Source organism: Phascolarctos cinereus, unplaced genomic scaffold, assembly GCF_003287225.1.
Source record: "Phascolarctos cinereus isolate Bilbo 61053 unplaced genomic scaffold, phaCin_HiC Scaffold_1;HRSCAF=81, whole genome shotgun sequence".
Taxonomy (NCBI): domain Eukaryota; kingdom Metazoa; phylum Chordata; class Mammalia; order Diprotodontia; family Phascolarctidae; genus Phascolarctos; species Phascolarctos cinereus.
Genome location: NW_027555514.1, coordinates 77,176,369 through 77,192,504, shown reverse-complemented (window position 1 = coordinate 77,192,504; position 16,136 = coordinate 77,176,369).

Here is a 16,136-nt window from a genome sequence, read left to right as displayed (position 1 = left end):
AGCTGTTCATTTGCTAATTATCACCATTTAGTAAATGAGACTATACTGAGGCTTTAAAGTTAAAGGCTTATTTGAAATTTTAACATCTCAAAAGTGTTAAAAACAATCAACCACAGGAAGAAGTGGCTAAGTATAAGCATAATTTATCACTTATCCAGCATGAACCAATACTTATAATATACAAATGGCTTCCAATAAAGACAACAGTACATATGTAGAGTGAAGAAAGTAACTGATTGTACAGCAATCTCAAGCTAAACACTTCATTAATGTATTGATCCAATTTACTGATACCTAATTCACTGGTAGATATTTATATTTATCCACGTTTGTTCTTTTGTATCCACTGTGCTTAGAATAGTGCCCAGCACATGGTAGGTATTTAATAAAACCTTGTGAACTGAAACCAGAGATGAGACAAAGGCTCTGGTAAAATTTTCTGCTTAAAAAGAAACCTTTAAAAAGCATGTAGACTTCCCATTTTGAAACATAAGCAGGAATCTTTCCTTGGTTTTTAAGATCCACCAACAAAGTTTCATACAACTCCAGTTACCACCAAAAAGAAATATACTACGAACATAACTGCCTTAAAGGAAAGACAATCCAGACACCAGTACTACTTGTATCCAAGCTCAACACATTACTTGTTTCTTTTATTTCCTCAATAAACAGGGAGGAAAATCAATTGAAAGAAAAAAAATGACACACACACGAAAAAAAGTACATTACATTTGAACACATACTTTCTCCAATATAATACAATAAAAAAGTCTTTAGTGCTCTACTTTCCTTTTGTCTTAGATTACTGCAGCATTCTCTTTCACTAACGGCCTAGTAAAACAAAAATAAAATGATATTTTTCTTTGAAATGTGCTTAGTGAATTTTAATTTTTATCTTCACATACTTTTCCACATTTCTTTGGGAGACCAACAAATACATGGCATCAGTCAAATCCTCCCTTCTTTTTCTGCCACTTTTTTTTTATTTCACTTGACGTTCCATCATGAATGGAGGACCTATAAAATATAAAGGTAGAGGAAAGAAAAAGCAGTATGGAATTGGCCCAGCCTTTTTGAACATTAGTGGTGTAGTTAGATGTGGAACCTGCCATCAATATATCTGCTCTCTACCTTCCATACTCCCCTACCCCTGAAGAAAGACAGACAAACATTGAGAGAGTGATTTTTTTTAATTAATAAAATGCCATTTTATTTAAAAATCTCAATGAATTCATAGCACCCTTAGGTCATGATGTTTTCTTAAAGGATACTAATAGTGTGATTGTTATTGTGAAGGGGTTTTTTTGGTTTTTGTTTTTTTTACATTAAAAAGAAGCAAGCAGAAAATGATTTTTTTAAAGAGAAGGAAAAGATTGCTTACAGAAAGAAAATAACCATTTATATTTGCCCTCAGCATCTTGGTATTATTATTATTATTATTTTAGAAATACTATTATTTCAGTGTTTAGTATAGTATTATTATATTAGTATTTAGAAATACTATTATTTTAGAAAACAAAATGTTTATGCAATATTAGCCATGTAAAATTACTCTAGAATGAATCCATACTATTTGTGCAAAAATCTTGAGGCAAGGGTTATTCCTTTAGAACCTCTCTTCTCAGTTTCTTGATTTCTGAATCCCAGATACTGTTGCCACTAACTGAACTGTCCTCAGTTTGTATTGATAGGATCCTTATTCCGACCAAAAAATATGTTCAAGGTTTTTAAGGCAAATGTAGGCTCTTTCCTATCAACCTGCACAGATGAAAAACTCTGCTTGTACTTAGGGCAATGCTGGCTTATCCAACCTGTCTTCTCTCAATTTACAATGCCGCAGCTAAGATGCTTCAAAAACTTCCCTGCTCCTCTAACACTACTCAACCCCTCCCCTAAATGAACTGCAAAGTAGTTGAAAATTCTTGCAGAACAGAGGACTAAAGAAATTAAGTCAAAGCAGTTATTTCCTAGAATGTGTTCTAGCTTCCAACACAAAAATTTTTCAGTCTGAAAAATGAAGAGCCTCTGTTGTCAAATGTAAATTTATTGTTAATAGTCTCCTTTGTAGCTTATAAGTGACTGGCATTCCACAGCACCACTCTTAATGTCATCAATTACATCATGAGAATATCTGCCATCAATGTTGCAGCCCACAAACTGAGCTGTTCTAAGTATCTCTTTAATGGTTCTAGAAAAATCTCTTGCCAGAGATTGTTGCCACATCTGTTGAGCAATGTTGATAATCTCATCAAAACTGATGTTTTCACTATGTTTAATATTTTTCTGCTTCTTTCTGTCCCAAGGAGGTTCCCTTTAGGGCTTTGATAATCAAGGCATAGGCAGGAGACACAACCTCAATCTGGGTCTGTCTATTCTTAATGTAAGTTTCACTGTGATCCTTAACCCTCTCCAGTCACCAGTTGCCTTTGTGATGTCATCACCAACCTTTTTGGAGACAAACCCAATGGACCAATTTTGGATGCCAGATCAGATGTGGCGCCAACTTCACCACCAATTCACCTTAAAAACATTATTTTTACTAGGGTCAAATTTGGGTAGTATGATGGTGATGGAAGGTGGAGGTCCAGTCTGAATGCTGCAGGGTGGCTGCTGGTGTCAGATGAACTTGGATTCTAGATGAGCTGGGAGCCCAAAGCTTGGTATTATTTTTTTTTTAACATTTATTGATGCATCTTACTGGAAATAATACCAAAAGCACCCAAATAATCCACCACAAAGGTCACTTGCCAAAAAACATTTAGACAAAGCCACCTAATACTATAATTATGACTGACTGAAATAAATCATCCCCATTGCTGTTTAATTCAATCAAATGTGTCAGGTCATTTTTTGTATTTTGTTTTAATATTTTATATTAATATTAGAATTTTTTGTTTTGTTTTTAAGACATCCCTGAGTAACCTTAATACTTCTTGCTCCATGAGGAAATCTAAGATTTCTCACACTGAGAGATATTTAAGGAAAGTATGGGATACTTTTCTAAACTTCTAGACCTCTGGAAGGCATCCTCATATCTGACCATCTTGATTCATGTGAAACTGTGCTGTCGCCATGATCCAAAACTGGGGGAGGAGGGTGAAACCCCCAATAGCTAGCACACGCACATGCACACAAACACAAACACATATGTATGTATGTGTGTATACATGCTTGCAAGTAATTTACATATTTTCATTCCTTTGATCCTCATAACAGCTGTGGGAAATAAATGCTATAATTAATCCCCATTTTACATGTGAGAAAACTTTGACCAGGGTCACACAGGTAGTAAGTGTCTGAGGCAGGATTCAAACACAGACCTCTCAGATTCCAAATCCAGTGCTCTATTCATTATGCTGCCTAGCTTCCTGGGAAGGCTATGAAGGGGATTTTTTTGTATATGATCCTGGAAGCCAGAGGAAATATTGTAATACAACCAATTTCAAAAACAAGAGTTGCTGTTTTAGAGGTATGGTATATCCTTCCTGCGACCCTAGAGAAGTGGTTCCATGGAAATGTGGCCACCATGTACCAGAAAGTGAGAAAAATGACGACGTGTATGTTACAGTAAGAGCAATAAAGGATGAAGAAAAGAAACCTGAACAAGGAGCAATGATCAGTGCCACCTCCTGTTGCAGGTGGGAGCTAACACAAAAACAACAATGCAAAAGGTATCAAAGAAGTCAGGGAGGGAGGCGCTATCAGAATAAACCATAATGTCCTCCTACTTCCCCACCCGGGAATTCTATCCAGGAAAATCTGAATAAGAAGACAATCCAATTTGGGGGGGACTCCTTGCTCCCAAGGATTATTGTTAATTTCTATGCATTCTGATATTAATTCTGTTACTTAACCAGGAAATGCACCTGTTCATTCTTTGAGCCTTATCAACCTATGTTTGTTCTTGGGCGTAGAGAAGGCAGAATGTGCTATTAACCATCTTCTCAAAATGAAATATTAATCCTGTCCTCAATGAGTTTGCATTCTATAAATGTCAGTGGCTAAACACTCTCTCTCTCTCTCTCTCTCTCTCTCTCTCTCTCTCCTCAGAGCCTTTCCAAGAGTTGAATCTGACAAAGCTCATACTATGCTGGTGTGGCTTTCTAGAACTTAGGGTCACCTGCCCAATGAACTATGGAGCCTTGGAGAAGGGCTGTAGTGGAGGAATTGATCAATAAAAAAGATTAATCACATAATTTTTTGCTCCTTTCATCCCCACAATTAAGAAAGGTCTTTTATGTTTGATGCATGTATCATATGGCATCTGTTGCCACTCAGACTGATCTTATCTATTTTTTGTTGGTTTGTTTGTTTTCTTCTTCTATACATTGGTTCTTTAACTGACTCCTGCAGGGTGGGTGACTTAAGATATATATTGTGAAAATGAGAACTGAGAATTAGTAGATACTCTCAATCCATTTCCATAGACTCATAATAATTAAAAGCATTAAATGCATTCCAAAAATACTATTGTAGCCCCAAAGAACCATCTTCTCCTTCAATCTTCTGTCATTCACATAGAAAGATGATATGAACTTTGAGTTTGTTCTGGAAGTGATGATGAATTTTTGATGATCTCTCTATACTCTGTGTCCTGGTTTTCCTTATAATCAATAGCATGTAATTGCAAGATTGTATGGTCAAGATTAGAGGTGCAGTCTCACTCCTTGCAACACAGCAAAGATATCTAGGCTATCTAGGAATCAAATGTGTGCTTTTGAACTCATTAACCCCAGGCCTTAACTAACTGAACTGAAATCAGACCTCATACAGAGCCATCAATATTAGTGAACAAAGGATCCTTGCTTGTAATAGGGATTTCTAAATGAAAATCAATAGCACAATGGAATCCTTTAATGCAGGCATTCTCCATGGATAAATGGGGAGGGGGATCAGACCCATTAACTATTTGAGAAGGTAGAATGTACAGAAATTATGGTGTGCTTTTTTAAAAAACAATGATTCCACTTGCACGAGACAACTGGATAAGTTTCCAATTCAGAAATGTCCAGCTTCAACAGAATCTGTTGATGTAGAAACAGTCTCGCACCATTAGTATAAGGGATGCATTTCCTCCCTAGCGATCAGTAGCAGTTACCAATGTCACTCCTTCCCTCTAGATTCATTAGAGTAGGAAACAGCCACAAATGAAGCCAAAGCAGCGCTAACCACAGTCAAATTATCCAGGTGAAGCCTGACCAGTGGAAGGAACTAATTTTTTTCCTGCTAAGATGCCTCCAACAAATCGTCTATTGATTGCTGCTGTGAACTTTCATTTAGCTGTTCTTCTTTCCCAGAGATTCCTGCCCCTTCAGAGTGAAATAATGGCTCTCTGCTCTAGTAACCTTTCTGTATAGGCCTTTTCAAACACTTATGTACCTTTTTGAAGATTTACAAAAGGAAAAAATGGCTTCATATTTTATTTTCCTTCTACGTATACTATGCAAAGAAAAAAATACAAGGTTTTGACCTCATCTTAGATCCCAAAGGACTTGCATTATACTTTGGGGGCATAATCACAACACAAAACTTGAGGTTTAAAGGCAAACGAGGAACATATGCAATGAATGTAAGGGGATCTCTTTACAAAGTTAGGGTGAACAGGATCAGTGTAACATCTAATTAAATGATTTGTCCAGAGTCACAGAACTGGAAAGGATCTAAGATAGGGTTTGAACTCAGGTCTTTCTGACTCCAAGTCCAACACTTTATATACTACTTTACCTTGCTGTCTCCAAACTGATATACATTCCCAAATTAGACACCATTAATGTTTGTAACTACTGTCAGGAAATAGAATATTTGAGTACAAAGAGAGTGATTCACATTTTCAATAACTTAAGGTAAATAATGAAAATACAGATAAAACTTAGTGAATGATCTTATGTATCAATTCAATAGAATCTAAATATCTTGGTACAGTGTAAGTTCCTTTGGGATTACAAACATTTCATTTTTTGATTGGTATAGTGCCTTTAAAAAAGAGAGAGAGACCCATAATTTCATCAGTAAAGGGAGCTTCTTCTAGCAGTGATGATCAATACATGTTTTTCAGTCTTAGAGAGTTGACTAACATAGTTGAGTGACTTACCTAGAGTCATACAACCATTGTTGACTCTCTATCCACTCTGCCACCATCTATTGCCTTGTGACCTGGGAAATGCATAGTAGATTTTTGTTGAATTTAATTGAAGGGGTTAATCCTTGTCTGGTATTTAGCTGGAATATCCAAAAGCAACAGCTCTGATTATCTGGGAATACCTTTGAAAGTTTCTATTTTCTGAGCTATGAGAGTAGCTTGAATAACAGAACACAAAGGTGGCATCATTTCAACAATTAGAAAACGTGTATTTAGCATAGTGCTAGATATAAAACCTGTTGGTAAGTACTAGGGATATAGAAATGAAAAATGACATGGTCTCTGACATGAGGGAACTTGTGGGGTAGGAGAAAAAAGTTGAGACATGCACAAATAACCAAAAGTTTAAAAATAATTAAATGCATAAGAGAGGCCAGAGTAGTCTAAGAGATTTAAGAAGTAATTACCTTTAATGGGAAACTTGGGGGGAGAGAGAGCATCAGAGGAGACTTCCTCAAGGGGATAGCATCTGAGTCAAACCTTGCAGACAGACAGAGAATTAGATTGGAGAGAATCTGCTGGGTTGGGGAGAGGAGGGAGTGGTAGTATGTACAAAAACATGGATGTAGAAGAAAGCAGTAAGTAATCCAAAACAAGAAAGAAGCACAGTTTGCTTGAAATTAGTATGCAATTAGCTTGAAAAGGTAAATTGGAGTCATGTTGTGTAAAGCCTGAGGCAGAAGAATAAGAAGACTATCTGCTAGGTCTGGAGAGAACTTCTTCCCTTATCACTGATCATATTTCTTTCTCCTGCCTAGTTTTCAAGATTTATCTCATCCCGGCTCCAAATCTATCCCACCACCAATTCCTGGAATGCTAGCTAATCTTAGTTTTCTTAGAAAGCATGAGAGTAAAAGACAGTCAGATGGGAAAGAGTAATACCTCTCTGAAGTATATGTGACAAGTTTCTAATGTCAAAAACAGAGAAACTCCAATGAGTTAGGCCTCTTAACAGTGGTGGAAATCTTAGTTGAGGCTTCCTATAAAGAACTGATTGATGAGATTTCTAATGATTAAAAACCACTAGTTCTTACATCTGCAAATGAAATTATTCCATGTCAGCTAGAGGTATATTTTTTCAATCTTTTCCCCATCTATAAACAAAGATATCCAAGTCTATATTTCTTGCTTTTTCATAAACTCCATGATATTAATTAGAGCATTCCCAACCATGCATTGATTTGATTCACCTCAACTAATGTTTATTAAATAGCTACTATATGTCTGTCCCTGTTTTTTAACACTAACCATACAAAGACAAAGTTAAAATGGCTGCCATCTACTATCAATTACATAAAATCATAAGCTCTATGTGTTAGGATCAGAATCAATGGATATAAATGGTCTAGGAAATGAATATGAGAGCTGTAAAAGATTTAAAAGAATACTCTTGAGAGAGTTTCCTTCGTGCTAAATGTTAATCTCAATGACCTGTGGTTTCGCTGTATTCTGTATTTGTATTCCATTAAGAAAAAGTGCCAAGTGTAAAATGATTGCAATTTTCTTTAGTAAGTGTACATTTTTCTGTTGCTGTTTGTGAACTTTGTGTTCCTAAATGTGTATTTTATATAGCTTTTGCCTTGGATCTTCCTTGTTTCAATCCTCTAAACCTGTCAAGAATAACTCCACCTGTTTTATTGTTCCCATAAATTCATAAGAAACTCGTAGCTAAATCCAATTTGGGTCATTCTGTCTTTCTTTGCAGCCTATTCTAAATCTCCCAGCATGTTTCACAAAAGTAGAATGCTATTAACACCAAATAACCACCTCTGTATTTTATTCTATAGTTATTACAGTCCCTCCAATGTCACAACTCTTAAAGAATCTGCTCTCTCCATGAATCTGTTATGACGAGAATCTTCAAACTCATTATCCTGTGAGGGAGAAAAAAGTTTGCTATTTGTATCAAACATTATTCAAGTTTTTCTTAATAAGCTTATATCTTTCACAACCTAAGCTGAAATATTTTGACAAAGAACTTTCAAATGGTATACAGTCTAATAAGGCTCAACATTTACTTAAAAGAAACATTTTAATACTTTTTAACCGTTCCTTTTAAAAATATGAATTATATAAAAAATGCAACCTGAACAATCTTTAGCTTTCAAGTTAAAGTGATGGCTTTATTTACATAAAAGGAAGTCAAAAGACAAATTTTTGAAGCACAGAACAGCAGCATAATCCAGCCATTCCATTTACAATTTTAAAAGAACAATAAATGTGCACTTTAAAACTGGTATGCAAATTTATTATGAACTCCATGTTTTATCTGAATTGTCCACTAATGGTATTCAATATACAGTCAATACTTTATAAATCTCTAGCACTTAATACACTGCCTGGCACATAATGATTGCTGAAATATTTGATTGATTGGTAGATGAAATGTGTGTGTGTGTGTGTGTGTGTGTGTGTGTGTGAGAGAGAGAGAGAGAGAGATTAATCCATCAAATATGTACATATAACTTGAATCAATAAGTTAAAATAATTAAGAGTAATATTCTGAATTTGAATTTTACAATCTCAGAGTTGGAGTTATCTACTCTAATCCATGAGGCAGCTAGGTGGCTCAGTGTATGGAGCACTAGGCCTGGAGTTAGAAAGAACTGAGTTCAAATTCAGCCTCAGACACTTATTAGCTGCATTATCCTGGGCAAGTCACTTAACCTTTGCTTGCTTAACCCGTTGAAGAAGGGAATGGCAAACCTCCCTAGTATCTTTGCCAAGAAAACCTCATGGACAGAATTGGCATGCTATGGCTTATGGGGTCACAGAAAACATTCACATTACTAAATGACGGAATAACAACCACTCCAATCTGTACCTTAATAGAATCCCCTTCAACAAAACTCTCTGGCCCACTTCCAACCCAATACCTCCTCCAAGTCATCATCACAGGGGCCAACTCCTATGGAGAGGGGTCTACCATCTCCAACACCAATATCAACTGCCACAATCAGATGAGGAGAGAGACAGACAGATGGACACACAGAAAGAGACAGAGAGAGAGAATGAGGAGGCCGATGATAAGTGGGTCACACCACAGACACCAACTCTACCACCACTTAACTCTCACACCCAGGAGTAGACAACCAAGAAACCAGGACTCATTTAGTTTACTTAGAACATATATTCCTTTCTGTTTTTAATATCTTCCATTTTATTTTCCATGCTTATGCTCAAGGTTTTTATCTGAGTTTTCTTCCTCCTTATATCTTTGGTAATTTTGATCTCATTCTTTTTTTCCCCTTCTATTACTCTATCACTCACTTTCTGACTCCTTACCCTTTGATTGTGATTTCCCTAAGTACTAGAACTCAAAGCTATCTCAGCTTCTTCCCATCCTAGGGAATTCCCTTTTCACCAGCCTCAGTCTGTTCTTCATGTAATTTCTTGAAGGATAGAAATGGTTTTGTATTGATGGCTGTCCTTTTTCTTCCAGGCCTTGCAGAGATCAACAACACTCTGGATCCCTGGTCCAGTTTCCTCTTCCTCAGTTCTCTGGCTGAGTGCCACTGTACTGCAGCCCTAGGAAAATCAAGATTATATTTTCCTGTACATCCACCTCCTTCTCTGCTGATGAGCCTGGGCAGTGGGGGAGGGGTGGCTTATTTAAAAAGGACAGGGGGCAGTTGAGTTCTATTACTTATTACTTCAGAATGGTAGGCTGAGGGTTGAGGGCAGAAGGAGGGGTAGGAGTGGATGGATTTATACTATCATAGCAGCAAGGGAATTACTGAGTGGATTCCAGATCACAAGCAATCCTGCCAGTGCATGGAGGCTCATGGGAGATATCATGCTGAATGAATGTGATAGGGATTAGTTTTTTCTGCTATTAATTCAATGGGTTGTAAACTCAAAAGGATTAGTTTACTTCATGCACATAGTCTTATTTTGGAGAATTTTGAATTGTTGTAAGGATTGGAAAAAATGTCTACTCCTCCATCTTATTGGTCACAAGACCCACAAGTTTCACTAAGTCTTAATACAACTAAAACAACAATTGTTACTACATCATTCTATATTGCCTGGCAATACATATATGTATATATATATGTGTGTGTGTATATGAACGTGTGTGTTTGTGTATGCAAAAAGTACCAGTTCTATAATGGCTACGATTCCTTAGAACTTTAATATTCTTACCTGTCAAAAACCTAAGGCTTCCAATATCACAGGGTCCCTTGATGCTCTGCTAAGGGGTTATTTCAATGCTGAGGAGACTGTCACTTGCTCATTTGCCAATACAATTATGGCTTTCTTTGCATGAGTGAGAAATTTCTTATTCAGGTGCTAAAATAAATGAGCTCTGCTTAGTTTTAAATCCTTATTATGTCCACCACCTAAGACAGAATCTTGCAGTAGATATATGGAATAAAAGTCAGTTTGCCTGATGGTTTTCCAATTACAGATGGTGACTGTACAAGCAGGTTGTAAAATTCACTTGGTTCAGGTCAATGTGACTGTCCTATAGGAAATCAGAAGTGCTGGTCTATTGCTCACCTCAGTTACCAGTGAAGTGAGCAATTCTCGAATGTTTCAGTCCTGAATTACTTATGTGATTTGAGAGACTTCATGCTTACTTAGCCAATTTCTAATGCTGGTCCTTGTCCTGAATTTTCTCTTATCACATAAGTACCTTTCTACAAGATTTGCTATCATTGGATAGGTTTGGATTTGCACGTCTAGACTTTCTGAGGCTACCATAGCCTCCAGTGTCTCCCATTTCCACACCCATCCAATCAAGTGACCACCTGATGAGAATATCTACCAACATTCTGAAGTAGAACCTTATGGAGAGTCAGGATTGTATAATGGAATTAGTGTTGGCTCTAGAGACATTTGTCTATATTTGACATTTATGATCCTCTATAACTTGGCTCTAATCTATCCTCCCATTCTCTTTTCCTACTTTTTTCTTCCATATCAAATGGAGTATTTGAAGATATATTTCACTTTTTTGCCTCCATGTATTTATACAGATGGCCTGTCATAATTGGGATATGTTCCTTCCTCATTTCTACCTTTTAAAAATCCTTCTCTTCTTTCAAGGTCCAGAAATAATCTTCTCTATCAAATCTTCCCTGATCCCCCTCCTCCCAAGCAGAAAGTAGTCTCTTTCTTCTTCAGTTTTTAAGAGTAACCTGTCAGTCCTTGACTCTTATCACATCAAATATTATATCATACTAATTATACTTATTTATGTGTACATCTTATTCCTGTCATTAGACTATAAGCTACTTGAAGTGAGAGACTTATTTTTTGTCTTTAAATCCTTAGAACCTAGTCTAGAATTTTGTACATAATAATAACCTAATAGATCTTTGTTGAATTGGATAAAATTTTCTCTTTTTAGGTACTACCTAAGTGTTGACCTGGTGGTAAACTCATTAATATGATGATGATGATGATGATGATGTCACTGGAAGAACCATTATATTTATGACATTGATTATCAAATGGTAGGCTTTTCAGGGTAGGTTTTTCTAGTTATAACAAAAACAGTCAGTTATGGAAGCTAATTTGACACTGGACTTGGTGTTAGGAAGATCTGGATTCAAACTCTAACTCAGATACTCATTACCTGTGTGACCCTAGGCTAGTCATTTAACTTAACTGTGCCTTGGTTTCCTTTTCTGTAAAAGAAAGGGATTAGAATGAATGGTATAGACCCTTTATAACTATAAAATTATATTCATATGTTCTAACATATGATTAAGTAAGTCATCTGTGTTTCTTTAAATAGTACCATAAATACTTTAGAAAAATAAGGATACATACTATCACTAATTATAGTAACTTGCTTAAATTTTTAAGATTTTAAGTTCCAAATTTTTCACCCTTCCTTCCTCCCCCTCTCCCCAAGATGGAAAGCAATTTGTCATAGGTTATACATGTGTAGTCATGTTAAACATATTTTCATATTAGTCATGTTGTGAAAGAAGAAATAGAACAAAAGGGGAAAACTTCAAAAACAAAATTTTTTAAAAAGTGAAAATAGTATGCTTCAATCTGTAGTTAGACTCCATAGTTCTTTCTCTGGATGTGGATAGCATTCTCCATCACAAGTCTTTTAGAATTGTCTTGGATCCTTGTATTACTGAAAAGAGCTAAGTCTGTCATAGCTGATCATCGCATAATGTTGCTGTTACTGTGTACAATATTCTCTAGGTTCTGCTCACCTTAGTCAGCATCAGTTCATGCAAGTCCAGATTTTTCTGAAATCTGCCTGCCCATCATTTCTTATGGAATAATGGTATTCCATTATATGCATATACCACAATTTCTTTGGACATTCCCCAACTGGTGAGCATTCTTTTAATTTCCACTTCTTGCCACTACAAAAAGAGCTGCTATAAATGTACACATAGGTCCTTTTCATTTCTTAAATTTAACAAAATCCAAAAACATAGTACTATTTGGTACATCATTACCAAAACACCAACTATTAGCATATACTAAAATATATACTAAATGAGGGTTATAATAATATGACATTTTATAATAACATGACATTTGTGAATGAATTAATAAAAGGTATTTATTAAGTGTTTATTATGGGCATACCAATAAAATTGCCAAAAATATTTTGTGAGTGAGAAAAAATAATAACAAAATTCATCTGTAAGAACAGGAAGTCAAGAATATCAAGGGAATCAATGAAAAAAATGAAGGAGTTTGGCTTAGCAGTACCAGATCTCAAAATATATTACAAAGCGGTAATTACAAAAACAATCTGGTACTGGCTAAGAAATACAGTGCTGGATTAGTGGAATAGATTAAGTATGCAATAGATAGTAGTAAATGACCATAGTAATCTAGTGTTTTATAAACCCAAAGTTCCAAGATTTAGGGACAAAAAGAAATCACTATTTAACAAAAGTTGTTGGGAAAAATAAAAAGCTTTTTGGCAGAAACTAGGTAGAGACTAACATCTCATACTGTATACTGAGATATGGTCAAAATGGGTAGATGATTTAGACATAAAGAGCGATATCATAAGTAAATTATGGGGAATATGGAATACTTACTATCAGATTTATGAATAAGGGAGGAATTTATGACCAAATAAGAGATCAAGAGCATTATGGGATATAAAATGGATAATTTTGATTGCATCAAATTAAAAGCCAAATGCAGCCAAGATTAGAAGTGAAGCAGGAAACTGGGGGGGGGGAGGGAATTTATAGCCACTTTCTCTGCTAAAAGCCTCATTTCTCAAATGTATACAGAACTTTACCAAGTTTACAAGAATACAAGTCATGCCCCAGTTGATATATGGTAAAAGAAAATGAACAGGCAATTTTCAGAAGAAAAAAATCAAAGCCATCTATAGTCATATAAAATGCTCTAAATCACTATTGATTAGAGAAATGAAAATTAAAACAACTCTGAGGTACCACCTAACACCTATTAGATTGTCTAATATGACAGAAAAGGAAAATGATAAATATTGGAGGAGATATAAAAAAAAATGGGACACGTACTATTGGTGGAGTTGTGAATTTATCTAATCTTTCTAGAGAGCAAGTTGGACTTATGCCCAAAGGGTTATTAAACTGTTTGTACCCTTTGATCCAGCAATATCACTACTAGGTCTTTATTTCAAAGAGATTTTTTAAAGGAAAAGAACATATTTATAAAAAATATTTCTAGCCACTCTTTTTGTGGTGGCAAACACTTGGAAATTGAAGGGATGCTCCTCAGTTGGGGAACGGCTGAACAAGATGTAGTGTATGGATGTAATGGAATACCATTATGCTATAAGAACTGACAAACAGGAAAATTTCAGGAAAAGTTGGGAAAACTTACATGAACAGATTTAAAGTGAAATGAGCAAAACCAGGAGAATTCTGTATACAGGAACAGCAATTTTGTATGATGATCAACTATGAATAACTTAACTATTCTCAGCAATACAATGATCCAAGATAATTCTGATGGTCTTAAGAAAAAATGCTATCTACCTCCAGAGAAAGAACAGATGGAGTCTGAATACAGATTGAGGCATACTATATTTACTTTCATTATTATTCTTAGTTTTTTTTTGTTGGTGTTTTCTTTTGCAACATAGCTAATATGAAAATGTTTTGCAGGAGTGCATATGTCTAATGTATATCAAATTGCTTGCCTTCTCAAGGAGGAGGGAGGGAGAGAGGGAGAAAGAAAATTTGGAACACAAAAAAAACCCAGATGTTAAAAATTATTTTTGTTTACATGTAATTGAGAAAAATAAAATTAAAATTTAGTGTAGAATAAATAAAAATGAAAGATGATATTATTTAAAAAGCATTTACTATGGGCAAAGCACAGTGCTAAGCACTGGGGATAGAAATACCAAAACAAGAAATCTCTGCTTCTCAAGAAGTTAATATTCTAATGGTGGAGACAATGTACCAAGAGTGCTAGCCAGGCAGGGGCACTTTGGTTCAGAAAGTTTTAGGAGTGATGAATGGGGCCGTAGGGAAATACATGGACAAATTCTATTCAGAAAAAAATTGAGTAGATTTGATCTTGGTCCATAATTCCAGAACTGAGGCTAAGGTGGTGGAAGGGGAAAGAAAGATTAAGAAGAACACAGTGAGAGAGTAAGTAGTTCCTCTAGAGAATATGACCTTGTGGGCCCCATGGAAGAAGTTTCTCCAGATCAACCGGGTGATCACTACAGAGAAGATGACGAGGAAGGAAGAAGTGAAAATACACACTTAAAATTGACAAAATACATTTTTAGGTAATCCCAATAATAATTCTATGAGAGGAAGAGTTTCACATTATTACCCCAGTTTACAAATGAAAAGGGAAATTGTAGTTCATAGAAATGAAATGACTTGCAGAGGGTCATATCTTCTAAGTATCGGAGAGAATTTAAACCATCTTCTTAAACCAAGTCCAGCAGTATATCCATCCTTCTTTTGGAAGAATCAAAACAGTTAAAATACAAAAACTGATCTGTAATTGTAAAAGAATATCAGTCAACTACTATTATCATCATTGAGCCTGTGTCATAAGCATTAATGAAGCATTATTTCTACCACCTAATAAGCTTATACTTGAAAATCCAAGGCATTGATTTAAATTTTTGTCCTTTCTTGTGTCAGACTTTCTTTCCCTCTACAATTTGCAATCTGAATAAATCAAATCATTCTTTATTCTCTTTCCCTTCACTAAATACTCCTTCAATCACATCCTTTAGTTAAATGGCACACACGTGGAAATATAAAGTTTTCCATCACCTGGTTTTATCTGCACATATTCAGTGGCCACACATGTAGTAACCAACTCCCAGCAAGAGCAGAGATGCACAGTGAATTGACATCTTCATCACCAATCAGCTAGTAAGTTCAAAAGATAGTAACCTACAACGAGTTGCAGGTTCCATGACCTGTAGTGAAACAGGCTCGTGAACTTGGGCACAAAGCAAGGATAGGAACAGCACTGAAGGGAAAAGGGAAGCTATCTCAGAGAGTGATCAGTAGAAACAAATTGGATTTTTCTCCCTGCAGCACATTTTTTGCTACGTCATCCATATGCCTTGACTGCTGGATACACAGAAGCAGACCCTCCTTTAAGGTAAAGAGAGTTTCCTTCAGGTGAGCCCACTTCAAATGGGAACCAAGTGAATTTCCATATGACAATGAAGAGGACCACCAAGCCTCCTTCACAGAGTCCTCCCGATGAATCTTGAATAGAACCTAATTAAGGTGCTTTGTGTCTGTGTCTGATTCTTTCCTTTAACCCAGAGGTGCTCCACTTACATTCATTGTTCTACCATCAATCTCTCTATGTCCTCTGGGGGAAATATAGAGAAAGCATACACAGTTTGCCTCAGCATTTCTTTCTTTAATGTTTATTCATGTTTTATATAATTTCCTATGCTCCTTTCAAAAAATCATATTAGATTTCTTCCCAGAAATGGATAAGAGACCTATGAAAGGCAGTTTAAAAAAGGTTCTAAACTATACAAATAATTTCACCAATGTAACTTATTGTTCTTATT